Source organism: Amblyomma americanum, chromosome 8 (genome assembly GCF_052857255.1).
Source record: "Amblyomma americanum isolate KBUSLIRL-KWMA chromosome 8, ASM5285725v1, whole genome shotgun sequence".
NCBI lineage: Eukaryota > Metazoa > Arthropoda > Arachnida > Ixodida > Ixodidae > Amblyomma > Amblyomma americanum.
Genome location: NC_135504.1, coordinates 28,568,864 through 28,584,772, shown reverse-complemented (window position 1 = coordinate 28,584,772; position 15,909 = coordinate 28,568,864).

The window sequence follows — 15,909 nt, the reverse complement described above, 5'->3', positions numbered from 1 at the left end:
CAATAACAATCTAAACAATTACAAAAAAATACTTTCGAGGAGAATGTAACACTTGCTCTCTCAATACAAGAGCCTGAAATAAATTTCGCTAGTCACTTTGAATAGGTTTCCAGACTAAGGATGCACAATCTACGTTTTCATAACTGTCTGGATTTCAAGCTTAATTATATATAAACATTTTCTCGCAAATGATAAAGGGGCTATGTCGTTTTTTTCATTTTTTTTTCTTGCATCGGACTTGCTCGCTTGAAAACCTGTCAGTTTTAAAATTTCACGAATTTCTCTAGGTAGAGCACTTTTAGGTCCATTGCCACCATACTTTTCGAATGAGTTTATACGCGTCCCTATCGGTTTTTGGGACCACGGTTTATTAAAACAGCTCAAGAATCACCAGATGGTCTTTTAAGCATTAAATGCACGTTGGAGCTAATATTTTCAACACAACAAAAGCTATCTGTTTCGGCATCAATCGAAGTTTTCATGGTACCCACTGGTAAAGCGATGGTGGAACAAAGAACAAAACGTTTCTTTCTGTTGAATAAAATTTAATACACACATTTCTCCCAATCATTACTCTGAGTTATGTCAATACTCCAAGTTCATAGCCATGCGCAATTAATACTCCGCCTTTCTTAAACAAGAATAATAACTGATGGTATAGAACTAATGTCATCAGCTCGTCGTACATACTGGCTTGCAAGCCGGAGCAGTGGCTGAGTGGTTATGGCGCTCGGCTGCTGGCCCGAAAGACGCGGGCTCGATCCCGGCCGCGGTGGTCCAATTTCGATGGAGGCGAAATTCTAGAGGCCCGTGTGCTGTTCGATGTCAGTGCACGTTAAGAAACCCCAGGTGGTCGAAATTTCCGGAGCCCTTCACTACAGCATCTCTCATAGCCTGAGTCGCTTTGGGACGTTAAACCCCCATAAACCATAAACCATACTGGCTTGTAGCTTTCCCAGGTGTTCAATGTTGGTTTTTTTTATGATGACGTGTGTCGTCCACGTTTAGCTTAATGGCCTAATCACAGATATTCGTATTTCGTTAACACTGCTGACATTTGAGCACAGATATCATTTAGACTCCCATTCGACCCTGCCTACCTTTAGACCACGGCTAGCTTTCAGAGAACCATTGTAATAGACTATTCCTAACCTGCATCGGCTTACCCTTCTCTTGCGATCCGCCCTGCCAGGCAATGTGATCGGTCTCTTGCATCGGCACAAAGAACTCGGCAGCCGCTTTCCACCAAGCAAATCTCGCGGAATTCGTTTCAGAACGCCCGAGCAATATGGTTTATGGTAGTCGGCTCCGATCAAATCAGCTGTATCCACCTTGAACACCGTGGCAACCGTTGGGACACACGCCTAAACTAATGCCTCTAGCACAATGCAAATGAACGACATATAAGGAAAACGAGAACGTGTTTCCTTCAAAGGGCGCTTCCTATCTTCATTGTTTGTTTATTTTTTGCCCAGCAGCACGACAGCGGAAAGACCCTTTCACTCGATTAGGCTCTCCTGTTCCGGAAGGAAGCGATTCTCTACCTGGAATGCAGCCTCACTTCTGTGCCTAACTCTGATGAATCTGCAGATGTATTCTGGATTTTTTCACAGCTTTTCCCTCACTTGTTACAATGCTTTTGTAAACTCCATCTGCTCCAGCAGATCGGCATTTAGGCCTAATACATTCCACTTATTCTTTCTTTTCGACTGCCTATATTTAAGCACAACCACCGAAATGTCTCCACTCACATGCGGAACTTTCTTCGAGAATCAAGTAGATTGTTTCCTTGAAAGAGCAGAGTATGTTTCTTTTCTCCTAATTATGTTTCATCTGCATTATTCTTTGCAATCAGTTTTCTTTAGTTTATCCTCCTCGACCCCTCTGACCTTTTCAATCATGCGTCAATATCTCTAAATTAAATCCAGACTGAAATACTTTAAAGCATTCTTTCTCTGCGTCGCTTTCCTTCCACCAGATGCTTCGCATATCTACCATGGTGCCGACGATCATTACATATCAAAGAGCACAAAAGGAAACCTGAATGCGGAATGTAGCAGCCGTCCTTCGGCAGATGCTGTGAAGGTAACCTTGGACGCCATTTCTTCCACGTGCTGCTAACGGCCGTGATGCACCAGGTGAGCGCTAATCACCGCTTGCTGCTTGTCTGCCGTGTGTCACTGGCAGCGTTCAGCATCGTTGGACATAATGAGCTGTGGAATTTCACTAGTCGTCTACGAGTTTGGACGTCCCTCGAGTCGAGGCCTGAGCCTTATGGCAGATACACCTCTATCGCTTTGGAAAGCACCCGTTCAGCGTTTTTTCCCACTACCAACCAACTTAGGACATTTCAGCACAATGTTACACTCATTATCTCTTACACGTGCGTGGCGCTGCCCCAGCTTACAGAAGTGCGATGCTTTCAAGGAGTCTGGCTAGTGCTGTCCTAATCGCCGTAACCTTCATCCGGAAGACTGACTGCGGTGCGTGCCACCATATATCATCAGAACGAACCTTCTCTAAGCTACGATCCCTGGTGCGTCGAAGCACCGGCCAAATACTTCCGCATGACACCTATTCCCGCTCACCGAAGGCTCACAAAGTAGGACAACCAACCACTTCCATGGTGTGTGAACTTCCCTCAACGGGGACGACAATCGCCGCGTACTTGCATAGCTAATGCTCACCGCTTTAGGCGCATTTTTCCCCTGCTGTGCAGCAGGAATATGACTGTCAAGATGCAGTGCCGCCTCCGTGGAACATGCTGAATAGCGTCAGCTTGCAGTGACGTCCGCTGACTTGGATGCAGCGCCGTGAGGGCTTTTAAAAGAAAATTATTATCATTACGTATCATGACTGCCTTCCTACTCCTTATAAGGGCTTTTTAAATGTGATTCATAACTTCCAAGAGCTCAAAGCGAACTCATTGCAGCCGTTAATGCACTTTTACCCATATTAAGCGAGTTTAGCGTGTAGGTTCTCCCCTGCTCCCCTTTCATTGGTGCAAATTTTCGCATACAAGTGGGGCTTTTGTTTATGCGTAAGACAGTTTTAAAATTGGGCTCTTTTAGTTAGTTAATAAGCTTGGGTACGCAGTGCTCACTGTGTTGTTTACGTTGTGAATGGAGCAACCAAGCTTTAAGTTAAGGATGTCATAACATCTCTTAGGTGCAACACTGTGGCGCCATCTAGATATGTTAAGTCAGAACCATTCGGCGCTCGGGTGCAGAAACCTTTTCTGCTATTTTTAATATGACAATACACAGCACATTATGTCTTTCTCTTTGGAAGAAAGAACACCGTGGTAACGGAAAACTGCAGTACCAGACACAAAGCGAGAGAGCTGCTTTGAGAGTCAGCCAAAACTCTGGTGTTTACGTATTGCAGAGATGCTCATGTTCAATAATGTAAACTGTGTTCGAGTTGCAAACTTCAAGATTGTTTATAAATGCGCTGCCAACTTATAACAGAATCAGTGAAACACATGAATGAAACAAATTCATAGATACAAACATACCAGTGGTAAAACGAGAAAAAAAAACGTTCTTCAGAAAACTGTGGCGACAGAAGCAGCAGCTCTTATTGGCCGCTTCCAGATAAAGCCTCCATTTGTGAGCACCCACAAAGTGGCTGCTGGGACCAGCCACTTTTTGAAGCGTAGTTTCTGAACTGGTCCTATCTAATATTTTTGAAGCTTTCGGCACGGCGCCATTTTGTTTACTTGTTCCCAGCTGAAGATAGTATTTCTGTATCGCAACTTGTTTCACGCTGAGGTTGCTAACGTGAGGACTGTAACTTTTGTTACATATATGTATACTTGGGTTAGGAATTCGGCAGCAAAAGGGAGGGTTTGAAATGTTTTAACTTAGGTCTAAGAATGACATGTTTGTTATCTCGAAAAAGTCCTTTTTGCATACACTAATAAACCCGGCACGGTGGCTCAGTGGTTAGAGCGCTCGGCTACTGATGCGGAGTTCCCGGGTTCGAACCCGACCGCGGCGGCTGCGTTTTTATGAAGGAAAAACGCTAAGGCGCCCGTGTGCTGTGCGATGTCAGTGCACGTTAAAGATCCCCAGGTGGTCGAAATTATACCGGAGCCCTCCACTACGGCGCCTTTTTCTTTCTTTCTTCTTTCACCTCCTCCTTTATCCCTTCCCTTACGGCGCGGTTCAGGTGTCCAGCGATATGAGACTGATACTGCACCATTTCCTTTCCCCCAAAACCATTTATTATTTTTATTATTATTATTATTATTATTATTATTATTATTATTATTATTATTATTATTATTATTATTATGATTATTATTATTATTATTATTATTATTATTATTATTATTATTATTATTATTATTATTATTATTATTATTATTATTATTATTATTATTATTATTATTATTATTATTATTATTAACTATCACTCAGGCATCCAGCTGACTACTTTGAGAAAGCTGTTCAGAGAGCAAGCATGAGAAGCGCGCACCGTGTTCAGCGAAAGACCAACTTTCCCTTCAGCCAACAACATTCAAAGTCCATTTCGAACAGAGAATAGAACACATACGAGTGAAAAACTGGCGAGGCTTAAGTTGCATATTCGGTCAAAGTTCAACCATAGTTGCGTACGCGAAGTCATCGTTGCGGTAGCGGAGGCGTATTGACATCAAGGGTGCTGTGTGTGGACTGATTATCAAATCCCGGTGGCGGTGAGGCAGGACCTTGGGGCAACCTCCGCGCAATGATAACGGCACGTTCTTGTATCTTATCTGGCGCCCAAGGACACCGTGATTAGTTCAATATGGTCTCAAGCGTGAACGCAAGCGTAATAAAAAAGAAACCGAGAGATGTGCGCGCCCTTTCTCTCGATTGATTAATAATAATAATAATAATAATAATAATAATAATAATAATAATAATAATAATAATAATAATAATAATAATAATAATAATAATAATAGTTATTATTATTATTATTATTATTATTATTATTATTATTATTATTATTATTATTATTATTATTATTATTATTATTATTATTATTATTATTATTATTATTATTATTATTAACATGGCGCCCAGTAAGGACGCATGTGTGCTGTGCTCCCGTCCGTTTTTTGGTAAGCAGCAGTTTTTTCGTTGTGCCGACTGCAACAAACGTGTACACGCGAAGTGTGTCACTTGGAGTGACGACGAGCTGCAGCTTTTGAAGTCCGGCTCGCGACCATTCATGTGCAATCTGTGTTTGTCGTCTTGCGGCGGTGCTAAGCCTAGCGACGGTGGCGTGTCAGCGGCTGCATTCCTTTCTTCCACGGCCCACCAGCCCCATCACCCGACCGACCCGACCGGTTCCCTCGCTTCCTCCCCGACGGGCGAACCTGACGGTGCGCTTGCCTCCCTTCGGGCTCTCCTCCTCGACGCACTTGAGGGAATCTCGTTTCTGAGCGACGAGGTCGCCCAGCTGCGGGAGGAGAATGAGCGCCTTCGTGGTGACAACTCGCGGGCGCTCGCTCTCCAGGCCGAGGTCGTTGCCTCTCTGCGGGCTGATGTTCGCAGCCTACGCGAGGAGCTTGCGAGGCGCCCTGCTTCATCGCAGCGTGATCCGCCTTTCGTCGAGCCCCTGTCCGCGAGCAGTCCTTCCCGTATGCTCCAGCCATCCAAGAGCTACTCTGCTGCCCTTCACAGTGGGATGGCACCCGTTGATTTGGCCACCTTCCCGACATCTGTATCTGTTCCCCCACTTATAGTTAATTCGCCTGAGGCGCAGAAGAAGCACCGAAGCCCAGCCATCACTGGCTCGTCGAGCTCATCCAGTCTGAACGTCGCCAGACCTCAGAAGCGCCCGAAGGCTATTTTCGTCTCCAAGCTGTGCCCCGAGACAACGTCGGCTGATTTAACGAACCATCTGAAGTCCGTGAACGTCACCCCCCTTTCCTGCCGGCGGTTGATAACGAAATATGACTCCTACTCGTCCTTCTACCTCACAGTCAGCGCGGAATTCTACGATCAACTTGTTGACCCTTCGATGTGGCCTACGGGCTGCATCTTCAAGGCTTTTCGTGGAAAACTCCTGGATGGTATGTTACATCCTTCCGAGCTGACGGTTGATTGCAGTCAACCCTAACTTGGATATATATTACCAAAATGCCCGAGGTCTTCGGACTAAGGGACCTGTATTTTTTCCCAATGTTTTAGCCTCTTGTTATTCGGCTGTTGTAATTACTGAGACCTGGCTGTCTAGCGAAGTTAACTCAGGTGACTTTTTTCCTAATAACTATTCTGTTTTTCGAAGTGACCGCCCTGAATCAGCTTCTAAACAAAAGGGAGGAGGAGTGTTTATTGCTATTGACAGTTCCGTGCAGTGCGTTCGGCGTTCCGACCTGGAAACCATCGAAGAATCTGTCTGGTTAGAGCTAACTTTAACTCGACATCAAAAACTCTTATTGGCAGCTTTCTATATTTCCCCTAATCTGCCTCCTCCTGCCTACGATGATGTACTACATTCTATTGAATATGTTATCACTTCTCATAGCAAGCACAAAATGCTCATTTTAGGGGATTTTAATACTCCAGGTATTAACTGGAATACCTTTACATATTCACACAACAATCATTATGTAGTTAGTAAGTGCAACCGGCTTTTAGATTTCATAGCTTTTAACACCTTGCAGCAACACAATTTAATTGAAAACTGTTGTGGTAATGTTCTTGACATTTGTTTATCTAATTTTGAAAATGTTCGTGTCTCGACATCTGACATCTCACTTACTCGCTGTGACAAATTTCATCCTCCAATTCTAATAACGGCTTCGGTTTCTGTCCCACCTTCTGCTAATTCAAATCGTGCGGGGAATTCCCCCCGTTTCGCTTATGCACTTGGCGACTATGTTGGTCTCTTCGGTTTTTTCTCTTCTGTCGACTGGTCCGTCTTAAACGAAATCAGCGATGTTGACGAACAAGTCAGTCGCTTCACTGAAATAGTTCTCAATGGTATGCGCCAGTACATACCTGTGCGCACTCCTACTCGTAGCAAGTTTCCGTTCTGGTTTTCCAAGGAACTTAGAACAGCGCTGAAACTTAAGGAGCGGGCCCACCATAAAGCGAAACGCCCTGGGCTGGATACATGGGCAGATGAATTTCGCCGCTTGCGTTCCCTTTGCAAACGCCTGTACAAGCGTGATCATGAGTCTTATCTTGAATATTTAGAGAATAGTGCCTCTAATCGTCCTACTGAATTCTGGAGATACGTTCGCGAACGCTCGAATAAATCTGATAGTCATATTCACTTAGTTGACTCTCATGGGAATGAAATTCGGAACGTCGCTGACGGCTTTGCTCAACACTTTTCCTCCGTGTACAAATCTCCACGTTGCGATTCCGTATGCCTTCCAGCTGGCGCACCTAATTCCGTTCTTCTTGACGAGAAGTTAGTAAGTGAGAGTCTTAAGTGTTTGAAACCATCTTTGTCCCCTGGACCTGATGGCATTCCAGCCGCCATAATAAAAGCCTTCAATAGTACCTTCGTCCCTGTTTTAACCACGATATTTAATAACTGTTTGAAAAATTCTGCCTTTCCCCGCGTGTGGAAAACGGCGCGTGTTTTCCCTGTCTTCAAATCAGGAAACAAATCTGATGTTTTGAACTACCGCCCCATTTCTCTTCTTTGTGCAACCTCTAAGCTTTTTGAATTAGCTTTGCACAAAGTACTTTCCTTCCACCTCAAACATGTAATCATACATAATCAGCATGGTTTCATAAAAGGTCGTTCTACTACAACTAACCTTGTGACTTTTATGACGTATACATCAGCTGAAGTCCTTCAGAGGAGTCAGGTAGACGCTGTGTACTGTGATTTGAGCAAAGCTTTCGACGTTGTTACTCACTCATTACTTCTTCAAAAGCTTCTGCTGCTTGAGATCGACGTTTCAATTGTAGCCCTCTTACGCAACTATCTTCTTGATCGGTCCTGCTTTGTCAGTGTAAATGGACAGACCTCATTTGTTTACACTCCAACCAGCGGAGTTCCTCAGGGCTCGGTATTAGGCCCGCTTCTGTTCTCTGTTTTTATCAATGACGTTTCCTCCGTGGTCAAAAACTCCTCGTTTCTCCTTTATGTGGACGATATAAAAATGTTCAAGGCAATACATACTCTTCATGATTGCTTGTCATTGCAATCGGACATATCCGCCTTCTCTGATTGGTGCTTGAAGAATGGGCTCACTCTCAATTCATCTAAAACCAAGGTTGTCTCATTTACGCGTAAAACGCACAGTCTTCTCTACTCTTATTCTGTGAATAGTAGGCCGCTGCCCAGGGTTGATGAAATTAATGACCTCGGCGTACTTTTCGACCGTAGCCTCAGCTTCTCCTCTCATACAAAACGCATTGCTCTACGGGCTATGCGTACACTCGGCTTCATCTGCAGGCTTTCGAGAGAGTTTCGATCCCAACTCCCTTTCTTAAAGCTCTACCTCTCCATATGCTTGCCGCTTTCGAAATATGCGTCTGTTGTTTGGAGCGGCACTTGCCAGTCGAACTGTGAAAAAATCGACAGAGTTCAGCTAAAGTTTTTACGCATATTTCAACATCGGTTTTCTTGCAAAACTTCTAGCTCTCGTCCCAGACGGAGTAACTCACTGCAGCTTCCTTCTCTTAGCTGCCGTCGCGTGAGGGCAGATATAATTTTCTTGTATAAACTTCTTCATGGTCACATTCTATGCCCTCAGCTCCTAGCGCGTATCCTTTTGCGTGTACCGCGAAAGAGCATAAGGGAATTCAGACCATTTCAAGTTTCTGCGCTCCTGCACTCCCTCTCCCCTCTGGACAGAATGCAAAAGTTGTTTAATTTTCTTTGTCCTCACCTTGATATATTCGAAAATTCTCTCCCTTCCTTTATATTGAATGTCCGTGACGTTCCAATTTGAGCACTCTTTTTCTCATACATAACTTCCCCTTTCATGCATTTTGTCTTTACTACACTTGTGCGTTTGCACCGGTATTATATTGTTTTTTTCTCTCCTTAATTGTACATCACGTGTACTTGTTTTCATTAATATTATTTCTTTAATACTGTGTACTCACGCCTGATTGTCTGTAACGCGTTCACTAATTACATTTCTTATTGTGTATGATTGTATTTCTAGCTTGTATTTCAGAGGTTTCTTATTCGTTCATATTAGTATTGGCTTTATTCTTGTTTGTATTTTGATATATGCTGTACTTGGCTGTTATCGGTCGTTCTTGTGTTCATTCTCTTTGTTTATTGTTTCATTAGTTATTTATATGTCTGTCGCCTGTTCTAGCTGTTTTCATTTACCGCTGTTCTCGCTGTTTTCTTGTTTTCGCTATTTTGCTTCGTGCTTGCTGTCACGCCTAGTTTATGTGTCTTTTTTTTCTAACGCCTTGACTGCTGCATTACCTCCCCTGAGTGTCTTCCTTTGTGGTGAAATAAATTTACATTTTGTGCGTGTGAATGGTGAACCAGCACCAAGACCTTTGGGTTGTTCCTGGGCACCGAAAAATAACGATTGATTGATTGAATTGATTGATTATTATTATTATTATTATTATTATTATTATTATTATTAATATTATTATTATTATTATTATTATTATTATTATTATTATTATTATTATTATTATTATTATTATTATTATTATTATTATTATTATTATTATTATTATTATTATTAACTATCACTCAGCCATCCAGCTGACTACTTTTAGAAAGCTGTGCAGAGAGCAAACATCTGAAGCGCACGCGGTGTTCAGCGAAAGGCCAAATTTCCCTTCAGCCAACAACATTCAAAGCCCATTTCGAACAGAGAATAGAACACATACGAGTGAAAAAGTGGCGAGGCTCAAGTTGCATATTCGGCCAAAGTTTAACCACAGTTGCGTACGCGAAGCCATCGTTGCGGTAGCGGAGACATATGGACATCAAGGGTGCTGTTTGTGGACAGATTATCAATAATAATAATAGACAGTTTTAGCTGTGCGTACGCAAGTGCTTGCGTACGCAAAGAGCTACGGCGCTGCGTGCGTTACGCTGTCCGCTCCGAAGTATAGTTTTAGCTGACCGTGCCGTAGCGTCCCTCAGGCGCACGTGGCGCCATCTAGTGACAAGAAGTCAAACCACATCAACGCTCGGTTGAAGAAAATTTCATCCGTGATTACTGATAACTACTGTGAGTGCATTGAGAGCCTTTTTTGTTCCAAGAAGAAAAACTATGCAAACCGAAGAAAATGCAAGATCTGGCTAAAAGTTAGAAAACTGCTTCGCCAGGTGTCGTTGCTACGAGGAAAACACACTGAATATAGTTAGGTCTAGGAGCTTGAAGATCGCCAAATTATCTGAAAAACAGGGGCTAGTTATCGCTTATACCGCTACGTGTGGGCAAGATTAGGCGAAATAAAAGCGAACCGCTACCATTTGAGCGAGCTATTGCGTCGGATAATCCAGCGGCGACATGTATTTATTCCGAAGCGGGCGAGCAGGGCGCCGCCATCTTGTCAAAGTTAGCGTACGCAAGCCACGCAAGCGCCGCAACGCAAACTCCGCTGGCTAGCGTACGCAAGGCTACCGTACGCAAGACGCAAGGCTTGCGCTTGCGTTCTGCGCATGCGCACTACCGTCCCCGCAAACTCCTCGCGTACGCTAACTCTTTGCGTACGCACAGCTAAAACTGTCTAATAATTGATTTTTTGGTAAAGGAAATAGCGCAGTATCGGTCCCATATATTGTTGGACACCTGAACCGCGCTGTAAGGGAAGGAATAAAGGAGGGACTGAGAGAAGAAATGAAGAAAGAGGTGCCCTAGTGGAGTGCTCCGGAATAATTTCGACCACCTGGGGATGTTTAACGTGCACTGACATCGCACAGCACACGGGCGCCTTAGCGTTTTGCCTCCATAAAAACTGTATTTTATTTCACGCCTAAGAAATACTGAGCGCTCTGAAGCGGTATAGTGGAAGCCTTTAGAATAATATCAGCCGCAGGGAACCTCTAAAGCACATCCATATCTTTGAACAAGGACACTTCTGCTTTCGCCTTCCTGCATTTCGGCTCCGGCAAAATGCGGCGGCCATGGCAGGTATCGAAGTCGTATCTTCGTGCTGAGTAGCCGAAAGCCATAGTCCCTAACGTATGGTACGAAAAGAATTGGCATTTGATTTTTACGCAGAAGGAAAACGGTTCGGCAGAGTTAGGACGCATAAGGACGGGGAAAGGTGCAATGTTTTTGCTCGTGAGCCATACTAACAGGCCACAAATTATTCATCATTTGGACGGGATTCGGATTGTCCCCGTCGGACATCTTTGTATGTTAGAAATTTTGTTTTTGTTTCTGAAAATTCGGCGGACATTTTTGGTTGTTTATTTGAGAACGCAATTTTTGAATTTTATTTATCGGCGAATATAACTTCCAACAGATGAATTACCATACTTCTTTTTTCTTGGGGGGTGGGGGGGTGGGGGGGGGGGAGGTGATATAACCTGGAATTCATGTGTGGTTAAAAGTCACTTAAAGTTTACCTTGTCGTTCTGGAAACCTGAGCGTTCTATTTACTTGTAATTAAAACAAAAAGGGTCTATAATTACTGCTACAGCCCTTATACCTGTGCTTGCAGCAAGACGTACTATCACCAGTAAAATAAAGTACCGCAAGGCAAACGACGAGACTGTTGAACAAAGACACAAATGGAAGATGATTTTTTCGAAGGTGAGTTTACAAAAACAGGAGAAACTGCACGTCCGCAAGCTACAGACAGCACTTAAAATAGCCAGCAACAAGTACACGGAATAAATCCGGAGTCATTTGACTCGCAATGCAAATTCTGCAGAAAAAAGTGTGAACCTGTACCCACCGCAGCGGTGGCTTAGTGGCTTGAGCATCCACCTCGCATGCGGGAGGTGCGGGGTTCGATCCCCAGTGCCGCCGGGTACCCACCGGTGATACAATGGGTACAAGCTTTCCCCGGGTCTGGTGCTCGGCTTATCTGAGGTAAAATGCTTGGAAAATGGGTTCTTGACTCCACCTTGAGTAGTCGAAAATATCTTGTGTCATGGCGCTTTTTGGCCACGGATGCCCTTGCGCCATAAAAATCTATAATCATCATCATCGAACCTATACCGTATGGTATGGGCATGCCAGCGCGATCAGGCTATCGATGTCAATAACCACGTAACGCAGGAAGGGTAGCAGGCAGCTCTGACCAGCTCGGACTAAACGAGCCAAAAAGAACTCATTGAAAGAGCCCGGGCAGCCACCTAAGCCAGTTTGGGTTCCGGACAGCCGTCTTAGAAGCCGCACTTTCTACTTTATTTCTCTCACGTCGGGAAAATTTTCGATTCAAAGGATTTTGAGACAGTTTCTTAGTATTACCTCACGGGAAAGCTGGCTACCCCGTCTCTGCGAGTTTTTTAAAGAGCAATTTAATCAGCCCAGCTATGCAGGAAAGACTAGGTTTCTTATTCGACTTGGCTTGTGTTGGACGAAAAACGTGGATTCTGCCTCTCGAATTATTTCAGTGCTGCGTTTTTCACAATTTAACTCTGAAGGTTCTGTGTCAGGCGGGTACGAAAACTTTCACAGCATTTCTTCGAGGTCTGCCTCGAGAAAAGTCTTATCGTTACGGCTGAATCCACGCTTTATGTCTAAGAATAGCCAAGCCAATTAGGAAACCTCTACTTTCATTCCACAATGAACGCATACCAAGTCACTCAGTTTTCTACCTTGGTGAAGCCTCGTCTTCCCGGCATTCATGCGCCTTCTCGTGGTGGATAGCGGGCAGCGCCACCAGCTTTCCCTCTATTTACATCGACAAACTCTATGGCCGCAACAAAACGCCCAGCGGCACTATTGTTCTTTGCCGAAAAACTGAACAGAACTAAAGAAAAATTCCGCCACACATTTCGTTGCGCATGAGATGCCACAGTAAATAGGCAATCAGAAGCTCCTGCATTCACCAACTGGTTTTGAATAAATAAAAAATATACTTCAAATATTCTTTCCGGGACCGTAAAGACCGGAGGTGTACTTAAAGAAAGCGAGTAATGCAGGCAACTACGCGTGGCTTTGCAGTGACAGATGGTGGCCATTGCAGCCTTCTATCGCTGAATGTAAATAACAGACAGCTGACTTGTTCTCACAACACGGCGTTTTACGTTTAGCTCGAGAAGCAAAAGGAGCAGAATTTGGGACGTGCTTTCACTACCTACGCAACGCACGCTCGCTGTTGTGCAGAGCCAGCAAGTCGTGACGACCTGCCCACACATACGGAGGTTATCACTGTCTGTTTTACATTCATATATCGCGGGGAATTCTCATACTACTCCTGGCGCAGTGGTGCAGCTGTTAAGCGATGCTCCACTGCCCTGCGATGGCAGGAGCTGCCACCGATAGGGCTTGTGAGATCCAGGTTGCTCTTCGTGAGAAGCCTCTGGCGACCAATCATTTAGTTTAACTGCCACCTGCTACAGTATACAGCTTGTTCACAATCCGGTGGGCACGTTGCAATGACGTCACAAGGTCACGTGACCAAGGTAGCTCACCTAAATTGCATATCAGGGGATTTTACGCGCACGCCACCGACGACAAGGACAACGACTAAGACGCCAGGTTCTCCGCTGAAGGGGACCTTCAACGCTATCGAGTTAAAACACAGTTCTAAAATCTTTCATGCGGCATTTGTAATTACATACCACAACATACTTGTACTGAAACGATTATCGCTACTGCCCGGCTGCAGCAGACCAGTGCAGCTCTCATTTTTCGCACGAATGAGGGCACATGCATACGAGGAAGTTTCCCATAAACTGTGTTCTGAAAATAATGCTTGGGACATAGGTGCTACGTCGGCACACGGCCTTCACGAAGCCAGGGAGCGAGCCTAGTGCCGCATTTTTGTGACGTCACTCAGCGTGGCAATGGGATGACGCCACCGAAGCTTCCGGTGATAGGAGACAGCTGCGCCAGCAGAACACTCCGACAAGCTCCCAGCGCGCATAGCTTTACTTCGTAGTTATACACCCACAAAGCTTGCGTTAGAGCTGCCGCAATATTTCTTTTTTTTCGTGCTCAGTGCCAGTCGCGCGAGCTTTTGTGTTTGCCAATGTCTTTCAGTCAAGAGGAAGTAAGTCGCAGACAGTTCTAGAAGAAAGGAAAATTTCAAATGTGAGTGAATAGTAATTCTTGTGCATGCACCAACCTGCTGAATCACCCTCTTGTCATACTGCCCTCTTTCATAGGCCCTGCAGTGGAACCTGTATTCGCAACTTCAGATTTCGTTCCTCGCCACCTAGCGGCGTGCGACATAAACCACCTATTCAGCTCCGGCATAGCAAGGAGCGCTAAATTTCACTTGCTGGTTCGTTGCGAAGCAGCATCTCGGCACACGACTTGTCCTGTTGCCGCCGAGTGAAGGACGAAAAACGGAAAGACGAACGCTGAAAGAATTTTTTTTTGCGTTTCATTCTGTGCGTATTCTTACTTGAAAGTCAGCACAGTATAATGATATCGCTTCGCGAAGGAATCAGACCAGGCGTCTGATAGAGCGTTATCGGTGAAGACCTAAGGATTGTTAAAATGCGGCCGCGGGCATGGTTGTATGTACTTAAGAAGCATTTCACTCCGAACGACTTCTTCTCGGGAAGCCTCGTGACAATAAATTCAATGTCGTTTGATCGTGCAGTGATCATGGTTTCGTTTTGTAGGCACGGTGTCTTTGACAACTGAACTTTCCTTCGAGCCTTCGGTGTTATCTCGGGCTCTCTTTACGCTACTATTATCTGTGCTCGCGCAAGCCATCAGGTTAAAATTTCAGTGCACTCTAGCGGCTGACAGTGCCTCACCCATGTTAGCCCTTAAATAAAAGCGAAGGTGCACGCAGAATAGGGTCTAAGTAATTGAGGGCAACTAGTCGATGAACAGATTAGAGCGGTGAAAGTAACTAGTGCACCACCAGGCGATGTTTTCACACTTTATCTTTGTCCTGTTTTCTCAACCTCTTCCCACCAGCCCCACTCACTTCCTTTGTAATCCGCTATCATTTGGCACCTGAAAAAGGCAAACACAACCTTCCCGTGTATCATGTTCCAATGCTGCCTGCCATTCTTGAGCTCGCCGGGCTCACAAAACACGCAACCTTCGGTCAGCACACTCGGACGGTGAATCGGTCTTGAACTGGCCCGTGTAAATCAATATGAGCGCATAACGACTCCTGCTTACGTTCCGCTCGATAGACACTTGCTTAACTTATTTTACTTTATCGTGCAGTGCATCCACATTTCTAAGAAAAGCTAGATCAGAACTGCTTTCTAGACGGAATACGATGATATTCGGTGCCGATGTGGCTGGGCACCGACAGACGGCGTCAAATCATGGTCTCGGAATCTCTGGCCTACGAGCTTGGTTAACGGAACTTCAGCGATGCATCAAGCACAACCAGTTCAACCTTTAGGATGTTATCATTTCACACTGCTTTAATGAGGCACCTGCAGCCGTCTGTGGAGAAATGCAGCATTTCCCCGGTCACGTGGTTGAGCCAAGTCGACAGGGCACAAGTGAAGTGAATCCATGCGGAGTCAATTGGGTGAAAAACGCAAAGGGACTTGTTTGTAGCAGCGAATAAGCGCTGCAGTCCGTTGTTTGCGCCTTTCAGAAACGCCGGTAGCCTATGGGCAAAGGCCTCCCACTGCTTCGGTCTATCTGTGGAGGCATTTTGTATTGAGAGAGGTCTGGCAGGAAACATACTTCAAACCGGACTTCACTGCTCTCAGGGCCAAGATTTCGATGTGGTCATTGATGCGGACCTTAGTTCGTTTAAGATGACGTGGTTGGTCCCTATAATCCGCGCGCTTTCGACGAAGCGCCGTGATTCCACACAACCATCTAAAACTCGAAGCATGGCACCAAGC